Raw genomic sequence first — 24,859 nt, forward strand, 5'->3', positions numbered from 1 at the left:
AGATAAAGGCTGCATACGTATCCCTGAACATCCAAATGCCAGAAGCTGGGACTGGGCAACAGGGGGTGGATCACTCAAAACTGCCGTGTTCTGAGAGTGGCCAGTGCGAGATGCTTCAGAGGGAATGAACAGAGAACAGTATACCAGGCTAGATGGACCATTGGTCTGATGCAATATGGCCACTCTTATTTCACTTGAGCCCATGAACCATCTAGAAAAGTCTAGTGGGGAAAACAAAATTATTTTCTGCTTAGTCCCTGTGTTTGACTGACAAGAACTGGCCTCATATATTTATTGCCTTTTTTAAATTACCATGGAAACCATCTTATTTTTATTTTATATTTGGCCTTAAACAAGCTGAAATCTATTTGTTTTACTGCTATCGGAGCTCTCTTGTGACATCACACAGAGGCCTATACTGGATTTTTCCTGGACAGAGGCCTATACATACAGAACATTCTTTCTGTAATTCCCCCAGTCAGTGGGAGGTCACTTTGTTTTCCTCTCTCTTTAATATTTTGTCTCAGTTTGACAAGGGGAAATTTCACTGATACTGGAGTTTTCTTGTGTCACCACTTACTAAGATTTGGCATTAGATGAGGAAAAAATAGCTTACACACCCCATAAGCTTGCAATAAAATGAAATCTGGGTGAACAAGTGCAACAAATTTCCCACAAATACTCATTTCAATTTTTGAATAAATTCACTGTGGGCTACATTGTAGCACCCTCACAGTGAGTACCATCTTCCTCCACAAGTAGCACCATTCCTGTTGCTCTGTTTCCTGAACATGGGGAGATGCCATATCCAGAGGACAGTCCCAGGAAGAAGTGGTGGAGCCATCCAGATGGCATGGACTCCATGTCCCTGCAGAATTTTGGAGATCCACAGCCAGGGTCGTCTTTGAACACAGATGCCCTTGGTCTAGTGAGACTCTGTAGTAGGGTGGTCACCCGCTCCTTCCCTGAGGGGTTTAAAACAGCCTAGGAAAGGGCTGTGGCTGAGGCAAGCAGCTCTCAGGCTGATTGGGGAAGCAGGCTCAGCTGTGGCCACACCCCAAACAGATCTCAGCTAACCCTTATAAAAGGGCTGTGAGCCAGAGGGTAAGAGAATCTCTCCTCTAGCTGTGTGTGTGTGGGGGAGATGGGCCTGGCAGCGTACCAGGGTACCTGAAGTGGAGCAGGGCTGGGGAAAGGCGAGAGGAGCTGGGCAGCTCCTGCCTAGCAACTCCCCAGGCTGCCGGCCTCCTGTAAGGCCAAATAGGTACTGGAGGTGCAGGAGGCAGCCCAAGGATAGGCGGAGGCAACAGGTCCAAACCCCCCTTGCCTGTGATGAGTGGCCTTTACAGACTGCAGTCTGCCCCAGTGAACGGGGGCTAGATGGTGACTGGCAGTAGCTTTATACTGAGGTGAGGTGGGTATAGTGAGTGGGGGTTCCCCTGGGTGGGGAGACCCAGAAACCATGGAGGGTACTGCCAGGGGGCAGCTCCAAAAAGAAAGGGGCACCAGGGTCCAGGAGGGACCCAGGGGCCAGTGAAAGGCGAGACACTGGCTGACAGGGGGCGCTTGGAGGCTGGAAAGCCAATTCCCTAGATGACCACAGGGGGTGCCACGGCGGTGAGTCTTGCATCATTCCAGACTCATGTAACTTAAGGTGAACAAAAAAAGTTACAGTAGACTTGTTTACACCCTGCACTTTTGCCATCAAAATACTTCCAGCCCTATGAGCGGCGTTAGCTTTGTTGGCAGAAGAGTGCTCCTGCTGACAAAGCTGCATTCACACTGCCACTTGCGTAGGCAAAACTTTTGTCTTTCGCAGTGGGGCTTTAAGTACGCGCAAAAGACAAAAGTTTTGACGACAACTTTGCAGTGTAGACATACCCTTAGATACCATATACCCATTAGGAGATCAGAAAAAGTTTGCCTTTAATCATTTGGCAAATTTTACATTGGGCCTTCCTGAAAAACTCATAAGTATATATTTCTACATTTTGTGCACATGCAATATCAGTGTTTATATGTGGTAACTTCAGTTTAATGGGGAAAGATGCATCTGGTGAAGTAACAGCAAATTTTGTGGGCATATTTAAGGATGCTAATTTAAAAAGCTGTGCTATAACCATTTTCTAATTTCAGAACAGAGCACAGAGAACACTAAAGCATCAAAACAAAAACACTTAATAAAAAGGAAACCAAAGAACACATCAGCTACACCTAATGAACATAAACAAGTCCATTATACATTTGTCCTAGTAAAATTGTTTCCAATAATTTTCCAAGACTGAATCAAAGAGCACCTTGAATCCACCACTTAGCAGCCAGTCAGGATTGGTTTATTATGTGAGGGAGGTCATGCTTAACTAACTTTGTAGAGATTTTTCTTTCCAGTGATATAGCTGCTACGGTAGACAAGGGAAGCATACTGTATACTTTGATTTTCTAAAAGCATCTGATATTTAGTTCCACACCAGAGATTATTGGCTAAGGTATGAAGTCATTAAGCTGGAGATAAGACTGCTTGTTTGATAGGAAATTGCCTCAGAATTACTTTTAGCAGCAGCTTTCTTGGTAAGAGATTAAAAGGAGTGTAATATCAGGTCAACCTAAGAACCTCTCCTGTTCGTAATATACATCCATGATTTAACCAAGGATTAGAAGTATGACAGAGGTGTAAAGTTATAAGGATACCAACATTCAAGATGTTTGCTATATATACAGTTTAGAACAACAAACACTGAATGGGAATCAGGATTTTAGGAGACAAGGCCTGCAAATGCAATTTAATGTCACAGATGAAATGCGAGATGTCTGGACCCCAAAATATCTTCAGTAAGGGCATCATCCATGCATTGGAGGGAAGTAGGTAGGCCCAAAGATATTCCGTACCACTTTTCATCCAAGGATCTCAAAGCATTTTACAGAAGTAGGTCTGAAGAAACAGGCACAGAGAGGTTAAATATGATCAGAGAGCCAGTGGCACGGTGGGAACTAGAATCAGTGGAAGCTTTTTAGGAAAGGCACTGACTGCCTTGAATTAAACATAATATGAACTTTTTCTGCTGCTGTCAAATAGATTCTAGTTTTGAGTTCATTCTTACGTGCCAGTTTCAGCTATGCACTGTCACATCTCATCAGCCTTGAGTAAACAGAATCTGAGTCCCTTGACTCTCAGTCCCCTGCTCTCGCTGTGGTCTCTTAAAAAGGTTTTCTAAGAGTCTAAATATTAGAAATAAAAAGTAACACAACATTCCCTAGAAACAATTTGCATTTTACTCCACTGAAGGGTCATGAACATGGAGGGTTAATAGGAAGTTGTGGTTTACCATGCCTTGTCCCATTTTGACTGACTGACCACCTTGTTTCTTTCTAACTAGATTTTCTCCAATTTCATAAATATATTTGATTATCTCCTAAATCCATTCGTATTATGTCTGAGTGGCTACCAGTCGCTGTTCTTTCCTATTTCTGTACCATACATGACAACTATTCAGCTTTTAAAGCAAAAAGAGTGCCTTTTTTCACTCTGTGTACTCTATAAAAGTTTTGAGCATAATATTTCAATTGTCTAACGTCTACTCCTCACCTTAAGGGTGTTTTTATTAATTACCTTCAAATATTGACACTTGGACTGTATCATTTAGAGAATGAACTTTCATCCCTCTCTCTACAAGTGGCATGTAGACATTAAACGAGAGAGCTGTGAAAGACTGTCATAAAATCCAAACACAGGTAACATTTGGCTGGATTAGAGTTTGACTATAAATGTGAAGCTTGGCCCAACTTCGGACTAAAACAATCACAAAAATGACAAACGGCGTATCAGGCAAAGCTAGCATATGTTTAAGCAAATCCATTCTTGAGTTTCCTGGTAGAATTTACTGTCTTTATCAGAACCACCCAAAACAGCAGTTATACAAAATGTTGACATGAAAATAAGCAAACTTTAGCAGCTTTGGTTTAATTTCACTTTGAATTGATAGGTGTGAGCAAGCCTAGCTAAGCTACAGGTAGCTCCTGACAGACTATTACAAAACTCAGGGTATGTCTACAGCACACCACTGGTGGGCAGCGTGTGGGATACATGTGCTACACGCTGCAATGAAAGGCAAGCTGCATCCACACACATGAAAGGCTCTTGCACGTGAGCAGTGGTAGGGAAAGAGTCTTTCTCCACTGCTGGAGTCTTTCACTGTGGTGAGGGAAAGCTCTGGCATCTCACTGTGGTGGGGAAAGGCTTTGCAGCAGGACACTACATTGATATTTTTAGCTGTGTAGATGGGAGAGGTGCTGCTTGGGGTTGTACAGAGCCGTGTAGGGTACATACCCATCAGATTCAGCCACACTTTTACCAACCTAAGTAGTGACTCACCATCTACACTGCTATCTACACCCGAACTGGGGCTGCATGTGCAGTATCTGTACTCTAAACACCACCATAAGGGGTATGCAACATAGATGTACACTCTTACAGATCTCAAGCTACTGTATTTTAGACAGATAATGTTAGCAGAATACTGAAATCAAAGAAAATATCCAGAGATACTGAATGTATCATAGCTAACATCCTCACATAAGCATATACTACTACAAAACAGGAGTCCAGAAACATATCTGCTCTACTCAGTCACACACTTCCCTCTCAATTCTACAAACAGCCCTTTTATAATTCCTAGATATTTCCCAAGAGTCTCTGACATTCCTCTGTTCCTGTGGATAACCGTAAATCAACTGTAAGCAGTTACTAATTTATGGTTTTATCTATTGCCTTGTTTTCGGGCTATTCACTTTCCTACAAGGATTTCTCAAACAAAAAAACCAAACCAAAGAAACAGTGAAGGCTTCAGGGGTTTATTTCCATAGAGTGACACCCAGTGTGTCCTGTATCTGTCCTTTCCAGCTAGACAAGGTGTAAGGGTTCGCTTGTCGGGCGAGGGGTCACTCTTCGCCCTCCGGGGCGCCTGGGAACCAGGCTGCCGCACTACACACCCAGCAGTTCAGTCTATAAGTCCTACAAAACCAAAGCCCTAGCTCAGGGTGGGGCAACAAACACTGGTACAGGGCTCAGACCCTCAGGCAGGGCTGAGCAGCAGTTCAGATAAGTCTATAGGCCTCCTCAGACCAGGGAGCGGGGGGAGTCTGCCACCCCTGGAAGGGTGGCGGGGGGGACGCAGGCCCTCCGACTCCACTGTGTCCCAGCCCGGGGCCCTAACAGCGGCAGGCAGTCCGCTGCTGGGTCAGTGGGGATCCTGGCCGCAACACACTGACATCAGTTCTGGCAGTGCTGCAGCCAGACTGGGGTCAGCTGCCCCCGGGCTACTTCCCCTTTCCCCCTCCTCGAGTACCTGAGTCATCATGGTGTCGGCAGAGGGGTCAACCACCATCAGATCCTCAGGGTAAGTGTCCACAGGTGGGCTCAGCGGGTCCTCCGGGTAGAGGGCCACCGTCCGGCTCGGCCAGTCCTCCTCCGGGTAGCGGGAGTGGGGGGAGGCTGGGTTGGCCGCTGCGTTCTGCGGCCTCCTCAGCAGGAGCTTGGTCGCGGACATCTGGCCTGGCTGACGGCTGGGGCCTTACTGAGCTTGGAGGGCCCGCCTTTGTACTTCCGGGTTGGTGCTTGACCCTTTGCGGGGCGGGCCCAGAGCCCCGTAGCTCCGCCCAGTCCGGCCTCCGGCTGGGCTCTTGGCCCTCTGGGGCCCCTGGGAACCAGGCTGCCACACTACACAAGGATTTGATTGTACTCTTACATAATCGGTGGGAGAAAGAAGAATAGAAGCTCTTCATAGCACTCCAGCTCGTAAAAAAAAATATTATAAGTGAAGAGTGGGTAAACATAACTCTGCTGCCTGAACCCATAAGAGCTCCCCTGAGATGGGGGTTCTTCCTTACTTTGAACATCTCCTGCAACACAACCCAAAGCTTTTTCCTGCATCTCAGTGGATTATTCAACTCTTATCTCAAGCCTGAAATTCAGAGTCAAACAGAGGGGCTACAAAGCAGCTGATTGAGCCTCATGCTGTGTGGGACCACTGGATTTGGCAGAGTACACTAATTGATGGGTGGAATTTCTCTGCTGTGCTGAACTGTCTCTGGTGAGTCTGCCAAGCAGGAAGGACCAGATCCTCGATAGTATTTGGGCACCTAACTCTTCCTGAAATCAACCGATGTTAGGCACCTAAATACTTCGTAGGATCTGGTCAAAGCTCCCATTCCATACACCGCCTTCCCTAGTGACCTAGAGTCATGGTCCACCTAGCACTCCTGTGTATTTTATGAACTTTGGTGCACCGCAGCACTGACCTGTATTAAATACACAGCTGGAAGAAGCAGATACTGTCACATTCCAGGTGGGATGAGACCATTTCGTGGTATTGGCTGGTAGAGTTTACAGTGCAAGAGCCATAGGTATTAAGTGACAGAGGGCTACCTAGTGGATGGAAATGAACAACTCAGATAACCCAAGTGTTCCCAAGTGTCCCTCCTGGAGGAGGAGATGGGCAGGTGTATGTGTAGGGGAAAATGTGGTGACCCATATTCATGCCCAAAAGATATATTGAGGATGGCTGAACTGAGCCAACTGGACCAACCATTCTGAACAAACTGCAAGAATAAGTGGCTAGAATGAAGCCATCAAGATGACCTTTCTTGGTCTGCTGCTCCAAGACAAAACACAGGAGGCATTTGAAGGATGGACACAGGATACCCAAGGGGTATATGCCTGTCAGAGGTGCCGTATAGTGGTCTCTGGACCAACCCACAGACTGAGTGAAACTGAGCAGCCTTCAACCACTGGACACAGGATAAAGACAAATCCATCAGTCATTTTGATTATGCTCTCTGACAGCTGGCTACTAGTGAATTTCTGTAGTGCCTGAAGTACTAGCAGCACGGCAAGGCACTGGAAAGGAGGGAGACACTAAAACAGACTAAACATGGGAATGAAACAAGTGGGGGGAAGAGAAGATCTTGGGGATTTGGGGTTGAGGAGAAGGGTGTTTTTCACTCAAGCTACTGAGAGCAGCTCAGAACCTTCCTAGACAATTACTGCAATGCACGAAGCTGACATAGCAATGGACAGATTGGAAATACCAAGTTTCGTATCAGGACCATGGAGGATCCCAGTCCACCACTAAGTAGAGGTCAGCAAACAACTGCAACAGATAGTGGAAAGAGGTATCATGTAGCCCTCCATGAGTCCATGACTGTACCCACAGTCTCAATAAGGAAGAAGTATGGAGGGACACAGATGCGTGTGGACAATCAATGGCTGGCTGACATTACAGTGAGAGATCTCTCATTCCTAAGACTGAGGAGATTCCAGAATTGCTGGAGGAGGCCTGTTGGTTCTCCAGCCTGGACAGTGCTTACTGACAAGTAGAAGTTCCTCCAAACCAAGGATAGAATACTGCATTCACCATCTGACAGGGCCTCTGAGTATAACATAATGCCTTTGGACACTAATGCTTCTGAAATGTTCCAAAGGAGCTTTACAGAGCACTTCTTGCCTGGCAACCATAGGTGCTCTGGGGGAAAAATGAGCCATCCAGAGAACTGTCCTCTATAATGGGTATCAATGCCTGTCACTGATGGATAAGTCAGTACATTCTCATGATAGCCGATTCATCACAGATCACTCCAGTAATATTCTTGCTACTACAATATTGTATTGACTCATTACATCAGCCTCTCTGGTTCCTGAGCTTTCCTTTTATTCATTATGGAAAAGGAATGAACTAATAATTACATGTGCTAGAAATGGCTCAAAGTAGCATGGCTAATAACTAACCCCTCATTACTGAATTACAAAGGACTAAACTTCATAGGGCTGTTCAAGATTTATCAGGCCTGGCATCAACAATTTTTTAAAATGGGCCTCATAATCCCCAGTCTATTTTGTTTAGACACAGAAGTGGTTCTTTGCCTAATTAATTTGTTAGGACAATATGAGATTGGAGGAAATATTACCTGTGCAAAGCAGGTAAACACTTTCTCCGAGAGAATGGAAGTCTCATCATTACAATCAATAAGCAAGACCAATGACTATGTTACACTGCTTTTATATCAGTGTAATTTTAGAATTAAAACCAGGACCCGTGACTTTTCCCATTTGACCTTATCCATTATCAAACCCACCTTTTTATTAGACATGAATACAAATGGGTAGAATATGGGAGTAAGAAGAACTTGAAAACATGATGGCTTGTTATTTCTGAAGCTTGGCAAAGAGATAGTATGATATCAGAGGGAAGGTATTTTTTGACATAATTAAAATTTATTGACCATTTCACCAAGAGAAAAATCTATGGACAAAATGGATTACACAATTTTACAATACCTCTTTAAACTGAAATACTCTGAGGGAAAGCTACATAGTTAATGGAAATTTCAGGTCACACAGTCTTGGAAACATGATCATGCAAGTACTCTGCCCAGACTGGCCTATCAAATTTTGGGATTAAGGGGGGGGGGGGAAAAAAAAGTTAGCAATGCTCAAAAGAATGATTTCCATTGAGGAAAATACAGCTGAGAGTTCCACAAACAACAGCTTTGTGTCTGGATCCAGCTCTGGAGGAGTTTACTATGTTCCCCTGCCTCAAATGATTCTCCTTCTGTCACAATGGGTTTATGGAATGGCATGCCACTATATTTTGCAGTCTTGATTAAATGACTTCTTATGTATCAATTTCTGGTGGTCATTTCTCATGCAACACACACATTTGTTTTCATATATACACATAACGGACTAAAGTTTAATGAAAAAAAATCACAGGTGCTTTTCACCTAAGTACCCACATCAGCGTTGAAGGAGGCAAGCCAAAACAGCTAGACATGTCAATGCATTCAATGTACTGCTCTCTTGAATTATGTGGTCATGCAAGTAGATCACAAAATATACTAGCATGCTAGAGAGTGAAAGCCTGATCCAAAGTCCACCGAACTCAATAGGAATCTTTCCATTAACATAAATGGGCTTTGAAACAGGCTGTAAGTCCACCGTACTCCACTGACTTTCAGTAAAGTCATGGGTCACGATACCATTTAATGTGTTAAAACACATGGCGACCAGGATATTGTCTTGTTTAATGACGATTGTCTATTTTCTCGTGTGGTACAATTACTCTCTAGTTTGCTCTTTGGAATTTCTTCAAATCAGGCTTTTGTATGTAGACCTTCCAGTTTTTCCTTAATTCATGCTGGTGAACCACCATATTTCCATTTATTTAACATTAGAGAGATCCCTTATAAGCCCGAGAGGTGACTAAATAAGATTTAAAGGGGTGGAAAAGTGAGTTGTGCCAGTGTAATTTATTAGCTTTCCCCACAGACAGTTTCTTAGATCATTTTTCTTGGCTCCCAAGTTGTTTTCAAAACTGACTCATCCCATAGTGTTTTAGGTATATTTCTCAAAGTGAAACAAAGCTGTTGATTGCATCTCTTGAGGCAAACTTTCCATTCAATTCTCCATAACTTTGGAAACAGCTCATTTTAAAGGCACTCAGGACATTAAGTATCACAACACCTAGCTACTTTTATTACTACTATAATACATTTGCATTTTTTAAAAGGATGCACAGAAGGCACATGTACTAAATTTATTAAAATATTGGGGTTTGGTCACACTGTTTTGAGAAGGTACCCTGAATTAATTGTACTGTCTTGGTGGGAGGGATAGGATCCAGTCACCACTTTCCAAACTGAAGACTCAAAGAAAGTAAACATGAACTCCATCACTCTATAGCAGCACTCAATATTTAGAACAAGATTTGAATTAAAAACCCAACAGCCAGACCTACATGGAAAGCACTAGCTTACTTCACTTTTTCTTTAAAAACAAAATTATTTTAAGTTTTTAAATCAGTAGACATTGTGTGAGAGAGTAAGAGTGTTGGACTGAGACCAAATTTGACTCCAGATCCAAATTAGATTAGGACTAGAGTTTAAATTCAGGTTCAATGGCACTGAAATCTTACAAGCTATTCTCACATGCTTTTGTCCCACCAGGCAGACATTTCGTAAGATCAACGTGGCAAAACTTTTGACAAAAATCAGCTGGACAGAGTCTTAACAGAATCTGGAAAAGAGACCTCTTCTGTTCTGGTTTTGGCTCTGACCAGGGGATCAAAGTTTTAGGGTTGGATTTGGAGAGAAAGATTTGAGTCTGTCTTGCCAACCCACTGGTGAAGTTAAGTGTGATGGGGCAGTCAATTCAAGGTTCGCATTCTCCGGAGTCTAAAAACACGCATTTATTGATAACAATGAGTTGTTCCAGTCATTTGTCTCCATAAATCTACAGCTAGAAGAAACAGACTCTATACAAACAAAAACATGAAGAGCTAGCTTGCACCTGTTTGCCCCAGTCCTTCCTTGGGTGGTTGTGCAGCCAAGGGTTAGGGGTTTGGGGACGGGGGGTGGAAGAGGAGAGTACTGGAGACATTCTGCCTTTCCTATCCTCTCCCTTGAATCCCTGTACTGGCTGGTTCCTTTCCAGGAAAAGGGGAAGAAAAGCTGACTCTCTCCTGTGTCTGAGCACCAACTTTGTTTTAACTTTAGAAGAATGGTTATAATGTGATAAATTATTTGCTACATAGAATTCCTCAAGGAAACACAGAGTTTTCCAGTCAAAGGGAAGTCCTGCCCCACCCTCCTCACTCCCCACATGACTCTCTATGATATATCTATACCTTTAGGACTTGAACCTGTTATCACTAAAGTCAGTGTCAAAATTCCCTGCAAGGAGGTGAAGTTCCCACCCTATTTTCAACAGAATATATGTTCACCATGACTTGTCCACCCTTACTCTATTCCTCAGGTTTGGCTTTGTTGTTTACTGATATTAAACACCACCATACACACCAGCCTAAGCCTTCCCCTCAAATGTCATTGCTCTTAAGTTTTTCCCTCTATCTCAGTCCCAAGTCCTCTCTGCTTCTGAATGGGACCCATCAATCAGGTTTAGTTCTTGGTTAGCATTAGAGATCCACCTGTTGGCATGACTAAGCTAAGCTACTTCTAAATCTCTGTGTAGACTTAATGCACTTGACTCAGAATAGGCATGCAGAATGCTCCTGCTGAGTCAATCAGGGCCCTATAATCTGCCACCCTGTTATATCCCCTGTGGCTTCCATGGCAGGATCAGAAGTTAGGGTGAAATGGGAACAGGTGGAGTGTTGCATTGACATTTATCCCCAACATCACCTGATTATTAGGTAATAATGTCTGCTTCATCCATTCAAATGACAAAAAAAATAGTGTAGTCTCTGCATTTGGAAATGAAGAACAAACATTGCTACAGATAGTCTCACAGTGTTGAGCTTCTTAGTAATTGCTAGTGCACATACTGACAGTGTTATGATTCATTTCAGATTGCTTGGTTAAAGCAGGTCATTTATTGGCAGAGGGCAGAAAAAGCAATTTCTTAACATCCCACCATATGGAAAGCAGTCAGGAATAAAATAATGAGGCAACATCTCTCTACAGTAAATTCTGTTGCAAACAACTGCAGAGCACCTGTTTACGGGTCAGGCAAGGCTACTAGAATGATGAATTTCAGCGGATGATGGTGTGTCCAAAAGATTCAGCCTATTTTCCCTTGGCAAATCCTCTTAGACTAGTTATTTTGAAAACGGTCAAGTCAACTTTTTAAAGAGTGGCCAGTTAGTTCGGACGCTCAATTTGAGAAATGATAAATCATTTTCAGATGGTGGGACTTCAGCACTGTCTGAAAAATCAGGTCCCTTCAGGGTGTGTCAAGATGGGCACCCCAAAACTAAGTCAGCCCAAATCTCTAGTTACTGTTGAAAATGTATGACCTAACTGCAAGGGAGGAGAGTACAGGAAGTGCTGTCTATAGACCTTCTTCTGGTCCACTGAAGTCAATGGAAGTTTTATCATTGACTCTAACAAGAGCTAGATCAAGTGCTAATTGGACAATTTAAAGGTGACTTAAGTAATCAGGAGCAATCTTCAATTACACAAAGGCCCCTTTACATCATTCTGCTAGTGCAAAGGGTCTTATAGTAGGTGATATGCATATAATTGACTTAAAGTCCACTTTATACTGCCAGAGTAATGTAAAGGGGCTTTAGTGTAAATAAGAAACACGCCCCAAGTGTGGTGGTGGTGGTGGCGGCGGCGGAGGGAGATAGAGGAATTTAATTAGACCTGGCCTGACTTCATGTTGTGTACTCATGCAAATCAATCCTTATTTAAATTCCTCTAATTTTTCATAACTGGGGGAGTAAATGAGCACTAGGTTATACTGTTCAAAAGCGATGGAAGTAATTTAAGCTTCAGTTAATAAAATCATCAAGGAGAAGGAAGCTACTGCTGCTACTTTTCTGTGAGGGAAGGAGGATGCACCCGTACATTGGTGCTCAAGTGCCACTGTGATGAGTGCAATATAAAAATAAGTGCTAAGATAAGTAGTAGACCACAGATTGAAAACCTCAGACTTAAGACCCCAAGCTACAATAATATTCACTTAAAACCACTAGGAAATGGTAGTGTGTCTGGCTGGTGAGGGCAGAAACATTTACAAGAATTTTCCATCATCCAAGATGGAAAGTGTGTACATTAAATTATTTTCAACCTTAGAGCTGGTTGAATACTGGCCAGAAGTGTTTGAGAACATGTTTGAATTCTTAATGACTATTCATTTTGGTCATGCTTGTGCCTTTCTTTATTCTATATGTACAAACGGTTTAGGGAATGGTTAATATTTATACAAACTCTTTGTCTGTACATGAATAAATATATTCATTTTTACCTACTTAGGAGAATAAGATGGAGAATATCTTATTGCCCTTATACAAATCCATGGTACGCCCACATCTTGAATATTGCGTACAGATGTGGTCTCCTCATCTCAAAAAAGATATACTGGCATTAGAAAAGATTCAGAGAAGGGCAGCTAAAATGATTAGGAGTTTGGAACAGGTCCCATATGAGGAGAGATTAAAGAGGCTAGGACTTCTCAGCTTGGAAAAGAGAAGGCTAAGGGGGCATATGATAGAGGTATATACAATAATGAGTGGTGTGGAGAAAGCGAATAAGGAAAAGTTATTTACTTATTCCCATAACATAAGAACTAGGGGCCACCAAGTGAAAATAATGGGAAACAGGTTTAAAAAAATAAAAGGAAGTTCTTCTTCACACAGCGCACAGTCAACCTGTGGAACTCCTTGCCTGAGGAGGTTGTGAAGGCTAGGACTGTAACAGGGTTTAAGAGAGAACTAGATAAATTCATGGAGGTTAAGTGCATTAATGGCAATTAATCAGGATGGGTAAGGAATGGTGTCCCTAGCCTCTGTTTGTCAGAGGGTGGAGAAGGATGTTATGTTATGTTCTTATGTACTTCAAGCTTGTCAGCTCTTTGTGGACAGGGGCTGCCTTTTTGTTCTGTATTTGTACAGCACCTAACACAATGGGGCCCTGGTCCATGATCGGGGATCCTAGACAGCACCTCGGTACAAGTGATAATGCTATTAATGAACACGAGTGTTCACTATTGACCTTTTGCTTTTCAATTTCACTAAGACAGTTGTCATTCTCCTATTTAAAAAAAAAAAGTTTGCCATTCCGTCAGGAAGTAGAAATAATACCATGTGATTCAAGTGATATATCAGCAAGATAATAATTCACAATTAAAGTGAGGCTAGATATGATGGAAAATGCAGAACCAGCACATTAAGAAAAGGATTATTTTCTTTATTGCAATGATGGAATTCCTTCAATGCCACAAAAACTGTGCTATCAATCTCTCCACGTAGATATTAATAGGTTCTCAGATACCCTTCTATGGGGAGAGTGCAAGAACCCAAACAGAACTGAATTCAAACCCCAGTAGTAGCAAAATATTTCTTTTTTATATTATCTAGAGGTTGTGTGGCTCTATGGCGTATTTATTATTTCAGTTAGAGATGATGGATGACAGTAATGGATATTTACATCTATGCCAAAGGCACTGGGCATCTGATGGAAAACAGAAAATGATTATAACTAAAAAGGTCAACTGGCCTAGTGGTCAATGGGAAGGTTAACGAAAAGAGAAAAAGCAAAAATTCAGACCTACTCCCAAGCTTAGGAGTAAAATGCAGCTCTCTTCAATTGGACATTAACTACAAAGGAAACCAAAATGCAAAAAGCCCAATACAGAAGGATGCCATATGTCTTTAGTTTGACTACAAGAGTCATGGACCACTGATGAAGAAGGAGCTCTCTCTTGTCCTTTCAGGATTATACAATGAGATGCCAGCAGCTCCACCTTTACTGACTGCAGTTGCCATACTGGGATATAGTTCCCTCAGAAATCACTAAGACCTATAGGAGCGCAAAATGGATAACAGACTGCCAGTGGAGGTGCATGAAGGCCTTTGAGAAGTCTTGTTGCCAAGTAGCACTAAAATGGTTCCCAGATAAAGTACATAACAAGCCAAACCCCCCTGCAACAGCCACGAAGGCATGCACCATTGTGGCTAAGTCCATGTCTGAAATAGAGAGCTCAACATCTAATATTTTTTAAAGTAACACAGCCACCATTTGACCACTGTTAAAACCTAGACTTCAGCCCATGATGAAAAATGGCCCGTAACATTTTGCAATATATCAACTTTCCCTAGGCATGCCCCATTAATCAACAAGAATTGATTAACAAGTGAGATCCTCCAGCTTTTTTCTCCCACCAGTAAGACCTCCTTGTCTGGGTTCAACATTAACCCACTTTTTCAGACTCGCACAGCTATCCGATGCACAACCCTACATTTTATGAACAGTTCAAAGCATTTAAAAACTAAATGATGAAGCTAAATATAAAACAAGCAAACAAACATTTCTTGCAGAGAACGAGCGGTACCTGAATTATGAGAAGAGGCTTTAAATGATTTTTAAAAAAAATAAAAAAGCTTTTATAAAAATTAAAGGTTGATATTTATGCTCCTGATATGTTGAAGAAACATCAATACCTTTGGCATAGATGTGACCATTAAGAAAATGCACTAAGATCGTGACATACATCAATGTTCCGTGTGATAAACATCAATAATACATTCTCTGTATTTCTGCCCAAATGGCTTAGCACATGTTGCACGGCTAGTGCATCAGGCATGCTATTTTCTCTTGCATGGTGTAAGAGATCAAGCTCAGAGGCTAATGGCCAGATTCTGATGTCAATTCCAGAAGCATATGATGGAATAACTCTGCGGACTGCAGAGTTACTCTGGATATGCATCAGAATGCTTGAGATCAATATCTGTCCTTACAAGTGCATCCAGGGATGATTTTCCTTCACTTGATGTGCAAAGCAAAAGGGGTCATGCTAGGAGCAACAGTCTCCTGAGGGAAGGCAAGAGCAATGGGGAAGTGTTCAATCTTGTAGCATTAAGGTGGCACATCAATTTGCTAAGCACTAGTTGTCACAGTGTATGAGCTGGCACTGGTGCCATTGCTTATCCAAACAGATGCAGCTTATTTTGTGAAAAATAAGGATTCTCACAGCACCAGGGACCCCATTCTGTATTCTGAGAAATCTATTATTTCTATGAAAAGAAATATCTGTCTAAGGTATGTTGGATAAAAGTAATGGTTCAGGTTCCAGGATTCCTTTCTCACTTGTATTAAGCAATGATGGTCTGTCCAATGATGACGTCTCTGAATAGCTAAGAGTCAAAGCCTGTTCTTTAACAACTTGGGATCTGGAATTAAAAATCAGGTTTAATATGGAACGCGGGAAGTTTGTTTGCTGGATTGGTTGGGGGAGGCTGTCCAATTTACAGTGGGACACACACTTCATCCTGCCCCTGTGTGTGCAGAAAGACCCAATAGACAATGGTGGATTCTTTGATTGAACGCTGTACAAAGAGCAGATACAAAAGGACATTGTGAGGGAGCTGTGGGGATGGACCTTCTGTGATTGCACACATGCCATGTACTCAGAACAAACCTTGATGGGCACAGACTCAGATTTACATTTTGCTTTAGACTTTCTGTGACCTTAATGAATTGGACTTCAGATACCTCTCTGAACTCCTAGGTCCCATTGTGCCCTCCTGGCCCCTGGAGTAGAAGGGGGTGAGATGGATGGAGTGGTATATTCTCTGCAGCCCCAGGGCTGTGGACTGGCTCTGCCTTTCACTGGAGGAAGACCCATGACATTGACCTCTTTTAGAGCAGGTTTAAAAATCTTTTTATTTATAGAGGGTTTTAGCCTGTCTCATTGGTTTTAATCTGTGGCTTTACGCAATATTCATTCATTTATTTTTCTAACGATTGGACTCATTTTATCTGTATTTGTTTTATTGCAGAGCACCCAGGATGGTTTAGCAGATATGCAAACTGTTGGAATATAAATAAAATTATGACATTTCGATTTTGTTCATTATAACAAAAGGGAACATTTGCAAAATTCAGATCCAGATGTGCATTTGGATTCAACCAACCCTTTAAATTTGTATATTGTATATAGCCTCTGGGTTTGATTCAGGGCTCTGATTATTACTGTTATTAATTATATACTAGTATTTAAACCACAGACATGGTAATGAAATATTTAATTTGCCATGCATTGTGTTTTAAAATATTGGGAGAAATTAATGGTTTAAAAGAAGCGACTGAATTTAATCTTGTTAATTTCAGACCACTTCTCCAAATTATCACGGTCCTTTTGAACTCTCATTCTGTACTCCAAGGTGCTTACTGACCTTCCCAAAGTGATGTCATCTGCAGATTTTATAAGTATGCTCTCCACTCCATTATTCAAGTCATTAATACAAATATTGACTAGTAGCAGAGCCAGGACACAGAACTCAGGGATCCCACTAGACAAATCCTCCTAGTTTGATAGTAAACCACTGACAACTACTCAGAGCACATTTTTTTTTCCCCAACGAGTTGTGCACCCACTTCATAGTAATTTCATCAAAACTACATTTGCTTAGATTGGTTATGAGCAGGAGAGGCTATATGTAATTTGCTTACAAATTGATTGTTTAATAATTTGTTCCTGGTATCAAAGTTAGGCTGACTGGTCCATAGTTCCCTGGGTCCTATTGATTCCTCTTTTAAAATATAAGTATTCGCTTGCCCTTCTCTAGTTCTCTGGGATCTCACCCACCCTCCATGAGCTCTGATCATTGCTCATGGTGTTGAGATTTGGTTCAGCTAGTTCCTAGACTTGAAAAAGGAGAATAGCACAAAAATGAGGAAGCTAGTTAAATGGCAATTAAAAGGAACATTCACAAGGGTGAAATGCCTGCAAAACTATTTAACCACCATAATAGAGGCTCAAACTAAATATATATCCCTAAGAACCAAAAAAGCCACAATGATACCCAGCAAAAAATAGCAATTATTATATATAAAACCATACTATAAAGACTATTAGAGTTACAGCTAAGAGTTTGACTTTTCAGAATCTTCTTGCTTTGAGTCTGAAGCTCTGTTCTGACTGTCCTTGTCTCTGCCTAATCATTGCAGCACATATGGTATGTAAAAATCACCCACTGCTTGGAGATCCCTACCATCTAGGCCCGACAGGGGAGCAAAGGACAATGTCAGAACAGATATTTAGCTTTAACTTTGTAATGCTGCGCTTCTGTGAGTTTAAGACTGAAAATCCATTCCTCTACTCCGTCTGCAATTCACCACATTGCATCTATTTCTATGTATTTCAGGGGACTTCAAACAGTGGGTGATCTTACAGACCATATGTGCTGCAATCCCTAGACACACTGAGGCACATTAAGAATGAAGAATCAGATGGAATTTGCAGTCTGAACTCAGTCGTCTTGTTTTTGTAGATTCAGGCTAGACCCAAAATGTTACTTTCGTGTTGCTTTAAGAGGGTTTTTACACAGATGGCACAGAGTTAATCAATCAGGAGCTTATGTGCAATTTCTCAAAATGACTTTACGAAACAGTTGAGACAACAACCCACCAAAGTATCAGGATTGAAAACAAACCTCAGTGGGTTTCCATTCTACTTCATTTTAGATCACTGGGAATGTAACCTGTATAAAGGACTGCTGAATCAGGTTATTGTTGAAAAAAAGTCACTTCCCTGGAATAGCTCAGGTGTAAACTGCAAAATAAAATTGAGGAATTTCGTCAAGTTTGGAACATTTCCATCTCCTAAATTGACACAGTGGTGCAGGATACCTAGTATATAGTATTCACTTATTGTGAGGTTGTATCCTGGCACATATGATTGACCAAGGGTACAAAGTGCCTGTGGCTTTGTACTAACCAATTTGAAGGAATGAGTATTTCTGTGAAGCCTTGTCCAATTATAGAACCAATCTGTAACCAAACAGCTTCAGATACTTTCCATAAACTTTAGAGAAGTCCCTAAATTGTGCAGCGTCTCTGAACTGACTGCAGCTTAAATATTTTGATTATTCTAATCCTATCATTGCATCATCTCTTTAAAAAAAAACCAAAACCCGCCCCCCAAGAGAAAAATGGGCTAATCAACTTCAGAGATAGATAAATATTGCTCCAAGTCTACGAGTAGAGCCTTAATACACACGTGTACATGCACACTTCTGATGGGGGAAAATAAAAATTCTAGTAACAAGTTACTTTTAAAAGATCAGCAGGGCACTATTGTTACCAGTTATATTACCATAAATGTACTAGGCACTGTACAGACCTGCAGCTAGTTACAGTCCTTGCCCCACAGAGTTAAAACACTCTGTGGGTGAAATCCTGGTCCTATTGATGTCAACAGCAAAACTTTTCAGTGGGGGCAAATTCTGCCACCCTTACTTGTATTAACATCTTGCTCCACCAGTAATCTCCTTGATTTCTATGGAACTCTGCTCAAAGGGGGCAGAATTTAGTCCCATTAGATTACCAGTAGTTAAGAACATATTTAAAACAGCAGTGAACCTATTCCTTTAATCAGGTTTACATGTCAATACAGACTGCGCACAGTGAATAGTGAGAAGGAGAGAATTCCTTAAGGGACGAATATACAAACAGAATGTTCTGGGTGATATTGATATGAGATTATAACCTGGTAGATTAAGAAACAAGATAATTCTGATATAAATGAATGTTCAGGAGTAGGGGCACTTGCTAATTAAACTAGACCACATCCATGGAAGGACAGGAAGACAAATTGAAGAATTTTAAGTCAATATGTAACAAGATAATTTTCAAAACACAGGTTTAAGAGTTGGACACGACAAATAATTTTTCATTTAATGTTTTATGTCTCATGGAAGAATATCCTACTAAACAATGTCAACATTTTAATGGTCTGACAATTTTTTTACTCTCTCTTTCCACCCTCTCCCTCTATGCAGAAACCTTAATCTGCACAAATTTATCAGAATAGCAGAATCCTACATTACTGAGATGATATAATTTCCCCATAGTTTTGATTTTCAAACACTTCTAAAAATCCCAATGAAGAAACCCTTTGTGGTTTTTCATTCCAGGGCACTGGACAGGCTCACACCACTAATCATACTGGGAATTACACAAGGGCCTGATCCAAAGCCCATTGAAGTTGGCGGAAAAGCTTCTAATTGGGTCATGCCCACAGTGAACATGCAGTATATGTAGACAAGATTAGAACTTGATTATATCCACTTTCACACACAATGTGTCTGAAAGCACTTTACAAAGCAAGGAGTTAGATACTAACAACACATTGACTATGTAGGTAAATGTGGCACACTGCATGAACACACCTAACACCTTGCTTATTGAACTTGTTCTTTGGAAAGCATTTCTAACCATGATATAAGGATTCTCTTACTCTTTTTATGAAGTGCCAGGGGATTATTACCTTCAGTCTCAGTAACCATGGTTACAAGTGTGGTATAAGAACCCAAATAGAATGAACAGAATAGGACTCCTGTTCCATGTTTCTTCTGTAGGGAGGCATTCCTACCAATGCAGAACTACACTAGGATTACATTTCAACATCCACACAACATATAGGAACTGAAGACTTAACCATATGACCAAAATGCAAGAGGCCCCTCAGCTGACCTACTGTACACTGAACCATAACCTCTCTCTTGCTTTGGCAGCTACATACATGGAGATTTGATGAAGCTGTTTCAGTAGGCCAGAAGAGTTTTACTAAATGAAGCCTTAGTCAGTTTATTACCATTTAAGAACTCTACTGTGTATTCAATTTTTTAACGATGATCCTACGCACTGATAAATGTACGGATTTAGTCAGCATCCATTTGGTTATTACTGAGCACCGTGGGTATTAGTGCTAAGGAGCCAATCAAATCTACATATGGTAGACCGTGATCTAAACAGGACATTTCTCTCCCGCTTAATTATTTATAAGGCATTGATCACCTTTGTATCTAAGTGCTGCATAGATATTTGGGAGTCCGTCTTATTTACAAAAGTTGCAACAGTAATTTTTGCTGAGTGCATGCACTTTGGCAAGATGCCTTAAATACTCTGTATCTGACCCCCTCTCTGTCCTCCCACAAAAAAGAATGGGGCATTTCACTTCTTTCCAGGGCAGAATGAAAAAATCGAATGGATATTGTCAACTGAACATTTAACACATTGTTAAATCATTAAATCAACATCTCAAGCATTCCAAAATAAACCAAGTGAAGAGACAGACTGTGCCTTCTAGTTTCAGGCCTCAGTCTGCAAGCTGCTGTATCCTCATAGCTACATGCAGCTTGCTGCTGTATGGGTTTGTCCTGGCAGACTAGCACTTTAATTCAAACATCACACAACAAATGAGAGTTGAAATCTAGATTGAAAAACGGGGAAGAAGAGGGGAGAGAAAGGACAAGGGTACAATAAATAGTGCCACATGGTTAACTGTCAAGCCCTGCACACACCTCGGCAATTCCATTAAGTTTGCTATATTTTATATATAAACTTTTTGAAGGCAAAACAACCTAAGTTAGCTTTTAGGAGGGACCTGAGGCCCTACTTCAGCAAAGCACTTAAGTGTTTGCTTACATTCATCAATAATAAGCAAAGCACTTAAACGTGTTCTGAAGTACCATCAGGGGCGGCTCTATGTATTTTGCCACCCCAAACATGGCAGTCAGGCGGCTTTCGGTGGCATGCCTGTGAGAGGTCAGCCGGTCCCACTCCTTCGATGTACCCGCCACAGGTGCTGGACCGGCGGACCTCCCGCAGGCATGCCACCAAAAGCAGCCTGATTGCCACCCTCACGGAAACCAGCAGGCTGCCCCCGGCACGCACTTAGTGCGCTGGTGCCTGGAGCCGCCCCTGAGTACCATTGAAATCAATAAATGACAGTCAAAGTGTTAGTTAAGTCAATAGGATTTGAGCAGGTTTAGGGAGGTCACTCCATGTATAGGACAGCATGGAAGAAAGCATTGGATCTGGCCAAGGCTGATTTTAAGTAACAGTTCAGTTCTTAAATTCATGGTATCATAAATAACTTTATTCAAACTAGCTATCACAGACACAGATCCTAAACTGGCCTAAATTGTCATAGCTCCATTGGAGTCAATATGGCTATGACTGTTTACACCAGCTGAAGATTTGCCCCATATACAAGTTGAAACTAGATAAATTTAGACAGGAAATAAGGCCTAATTTTTACCAGTGAGTAAATTAATCACTGAAACAATTTACCAGGAGTTGTGGTAGATCACTGGCAATTTTTATATCAACACCTGATTTTTTTTTCTAAAAAGTTCTGCACTGGGAATTAGTCTGGGGGATAGTTTATGGCCTGTGTTATACAAAAGGTCAGACTAGATGGTCACAGTGGTCCCTTCTGTCCTTGGAATCTATGACTCTATATTCTGCTTTAACATCCATGTAATATTCAAAACTATTCTGTTTAGGGTTTTACTTTTAGAACATTGGCTTGTGACAATTGTTAGAAGAGTCTGCAAGCTCCCCCAAGCCAGGTCTGGTGAATAAACTGTAACCTTTTAAGATTTCCAACTCATGTGATAAATACAGAATTACTAACACAGAGAAAGAAAGGCAATGTTTAGCTTATTTTTCTGCTTCAGGGGGGAGAAGAAGCTAGGTAGCAGATTGTCATCTAGGTGAGCTTGTTGCTCATTTTTAGGTTTTCAGGTTGTGTGTTTGTTCTTATGGGTCACAATGACTTTTGCAAGAGAAATAAATTGCATTTTCATGGGAACGCAGAGCCAGGATGTTAGGCCAATGCAAGAAGTGAAATTTGGATTGGGCTCTCACCATGCTTTAAGTCTTGAGGATTAAAAACATTCCTTTAATATTACAAAAATTCAGTCCTTAGGTGCAATCCTGGCAAACTGGGAGAAAATAAATTGTACACAAAATTATTCTGATTTGATTTATAGTGCTTTTTCCTATTGGAAAACTTTACTGTGAAACGCTTGTCAAGGTCAGTGCTTCTGTTTTCAGATTTCTTTATGAAAAAGAAGGAAGCAAACTACATTTTCAATTTTTATACAGTCTTTGGCACCAGGCCAGCCAGTAGGCATTCAAAAGGCATTCTGTAATTCATTCAACTATAACAAAGTTTTGTTAGAGGTATGCTAGCAGATTCTGTTCTAGGCTGTGTTAATAAGTAATGTTCCATTAAATCGGCCACTGTCAGGTTAAAGGAAGATCTATGCGTGCTGTACACCCTTGTAACAATAATACTTGACAATAATTATAGTGACACCTAACTGTAGGTGGTCCAGTTAGCATGAATAGCACAATAGTTCTTTTTTACAGATGCTTGATCAAACCTGTTAGAGCATTTTACTGAAGCTTGAAGGAGAACACGAGAGGCTAAAATCTCATCTGTTTTCAGTTCTCTCTCTTTTAAAATTATCATTTAAGAGAATGCCTATTCCTGCATATATCCGCGAGCACATACACACAAAATACACACTGACAGAACTACAAAGGCAGAATGCTCATCCCCAGAGGGAAAATGGAATGTGGTGTCATGCTTTGTAATGACTGTACTAGGCTTTTTAGGAAGCACTATCAATAACCTAGAGAGCTATGTTAAGTGTTTATCTGAAGGGATGGCTGCCATGATGCTAGGATTCTAGCATATGAGATTGCAAATCATCTTGGGAATTTTCAAAAAGGGAGTTAGGCACCCAAATCACATTGAAGCTGAGTGGGAGCTGGGTGTTTACCACCCTGTAGCACCTTTGAAATTCCCAGCCATTTATTATGCTGCCAGTCGGCCAAATTCTTTTCCAGTTTAACTCCACTGATTTTAATCAGCAAAGAATTTGGCTCAATATTTCTAATAGGTGATGTCTGTGGTCCCGATCATACTTCCTTCCAGTAGATATATACATGGATGGGACCTTCTGCACTGGCATCCTGGTCATTTTGGTTTTCAGCCATGTGAGACAGCTGCTTATGAGGCAGAAGCCTCTAGCTAAGGGACAGCACAAAGAGCTGGAGTGAATAGTGGGGGACTCAGGAGCCAGTGCAGATTTTAGGGAGAGCCACACTGAGAATAGAAGCCCTTTTTGGATTCCATGATTTTGGGGTGGGGTGGGATTGTGAGATGAAACCAAGCCTCTGGCAAAGAACACAGAGGAAACCTTGAAGCTAATCTAGCTGGGTGCACTGCTGACTTCTGTGACACTATGCATGGACATGGGGATTGGCCAACATGGAAAAATTGCAGACTTAGAGCCTTTGTGAGGGGAATCAAGTTTTCCTCTGCCATACTCTTCTGTTGATTTACCAGGAAGGCAGAGTCTGGGCATCCAGTTTTACCATTGACTTCAACAGGGACAGGATTTTCCCTAGATTATGCCAATATTTCTGTTATATTTCCCTGGCTGCACTTGAGGGGTGTATCTATCATAACACTACAAACTTATTAACTTGCTCTACCAGTTCACAGCCCAGGAATGAATTTGTATAACTCTGGTTTAAATCAGCTAGCACTTCCGATTTCAGAGGAGGAATCAAAACTGTATTCCGGCAAGTTCCAGATGCTCTTTCCTCTTCTTAAATCAATCCTGTAACTAAAATTGGCTGTGTTGTTTGTTTAATGAAATTTTGTATTCCGTAGTCAATAATGCAAGCATGCTGCTTTTAGCATTCTCTGAAATCCAAAACATCTGAGTTATTAATGTCAGAAAAGCAGTTACTGCTCAGACTAAGCAGCTAATACTCCTCATGATGTTCATTGGCACTAACCATATATTATGCAATCATTAAGAATTATGATATTGTGCCAAGACTTTGTCACTTCTTTGCATGTATTTTCTCCCATGGCTTTGTATATACTGCATGGAACTCGCAGCACAGCATACTGCTATCCAGACATGTACAACCCCATCCTACGTTAATGCAGTGTTAAGACTGAACTGAAATGGGACAGTAGCAGTTCTCACCACAATGTGAGAGCTTGTCCGTATGGTGCATAGCCTCAATAATGTCCCTCTGACACACTGTCCATAAAATCATTTTCTTCAGCCCTCTTTCTGACAAGTCACCCGTATCATGGAAACCCTCCACTGACTCCACATTAGCTTTCTACATCAAGTTCAATTTCCTGTTATTGTTTTCAAGGTCCTGAAGCATTCCACCAGGACTCTCATCTCTGTCCTTGTCTGCTATCATGTTCCCTCTCACATTCTTCACTTCACCCATGACACCAACCTTGTTTTCTTTCTCACACCCTTCCCTCCCCACTGCCTTTGGGGATGGAACATTTTTCCAGTCCCTGTTCACCAAGATTCCTCCCTCTCCTCATGCAATTCCCTCCTAAAATCGCATTTCTAAAGACTCACCTACAATCAGTGAGTTCATTCACATACCATTTTTTTTGCACAATCCCCCCCGCCCCCTCCCATCCCCAACTCTTGAAATGTTGATGAAGTCAAAGCCAGCTCTAATCTAAATGGTGACTGGTTGGTTATTTCAGACAGGGACA

Source organism: Gopherus evgoodei, chromosome 7 (assembly GCF_007399415.2).
Source record: "Gopherus evgoodei ecotype Sinaloan lineage chromosome 7, rGopEvg1_v1.p, whole genome shotgun sequence".
In the NCBI taxonomy this organism is placed as follows: domain Eukaryota; kingdom Metazoa; phylum Chordata; order Testudines; family Testudinidae; genus Gopherus; species Gopherus evgoodei.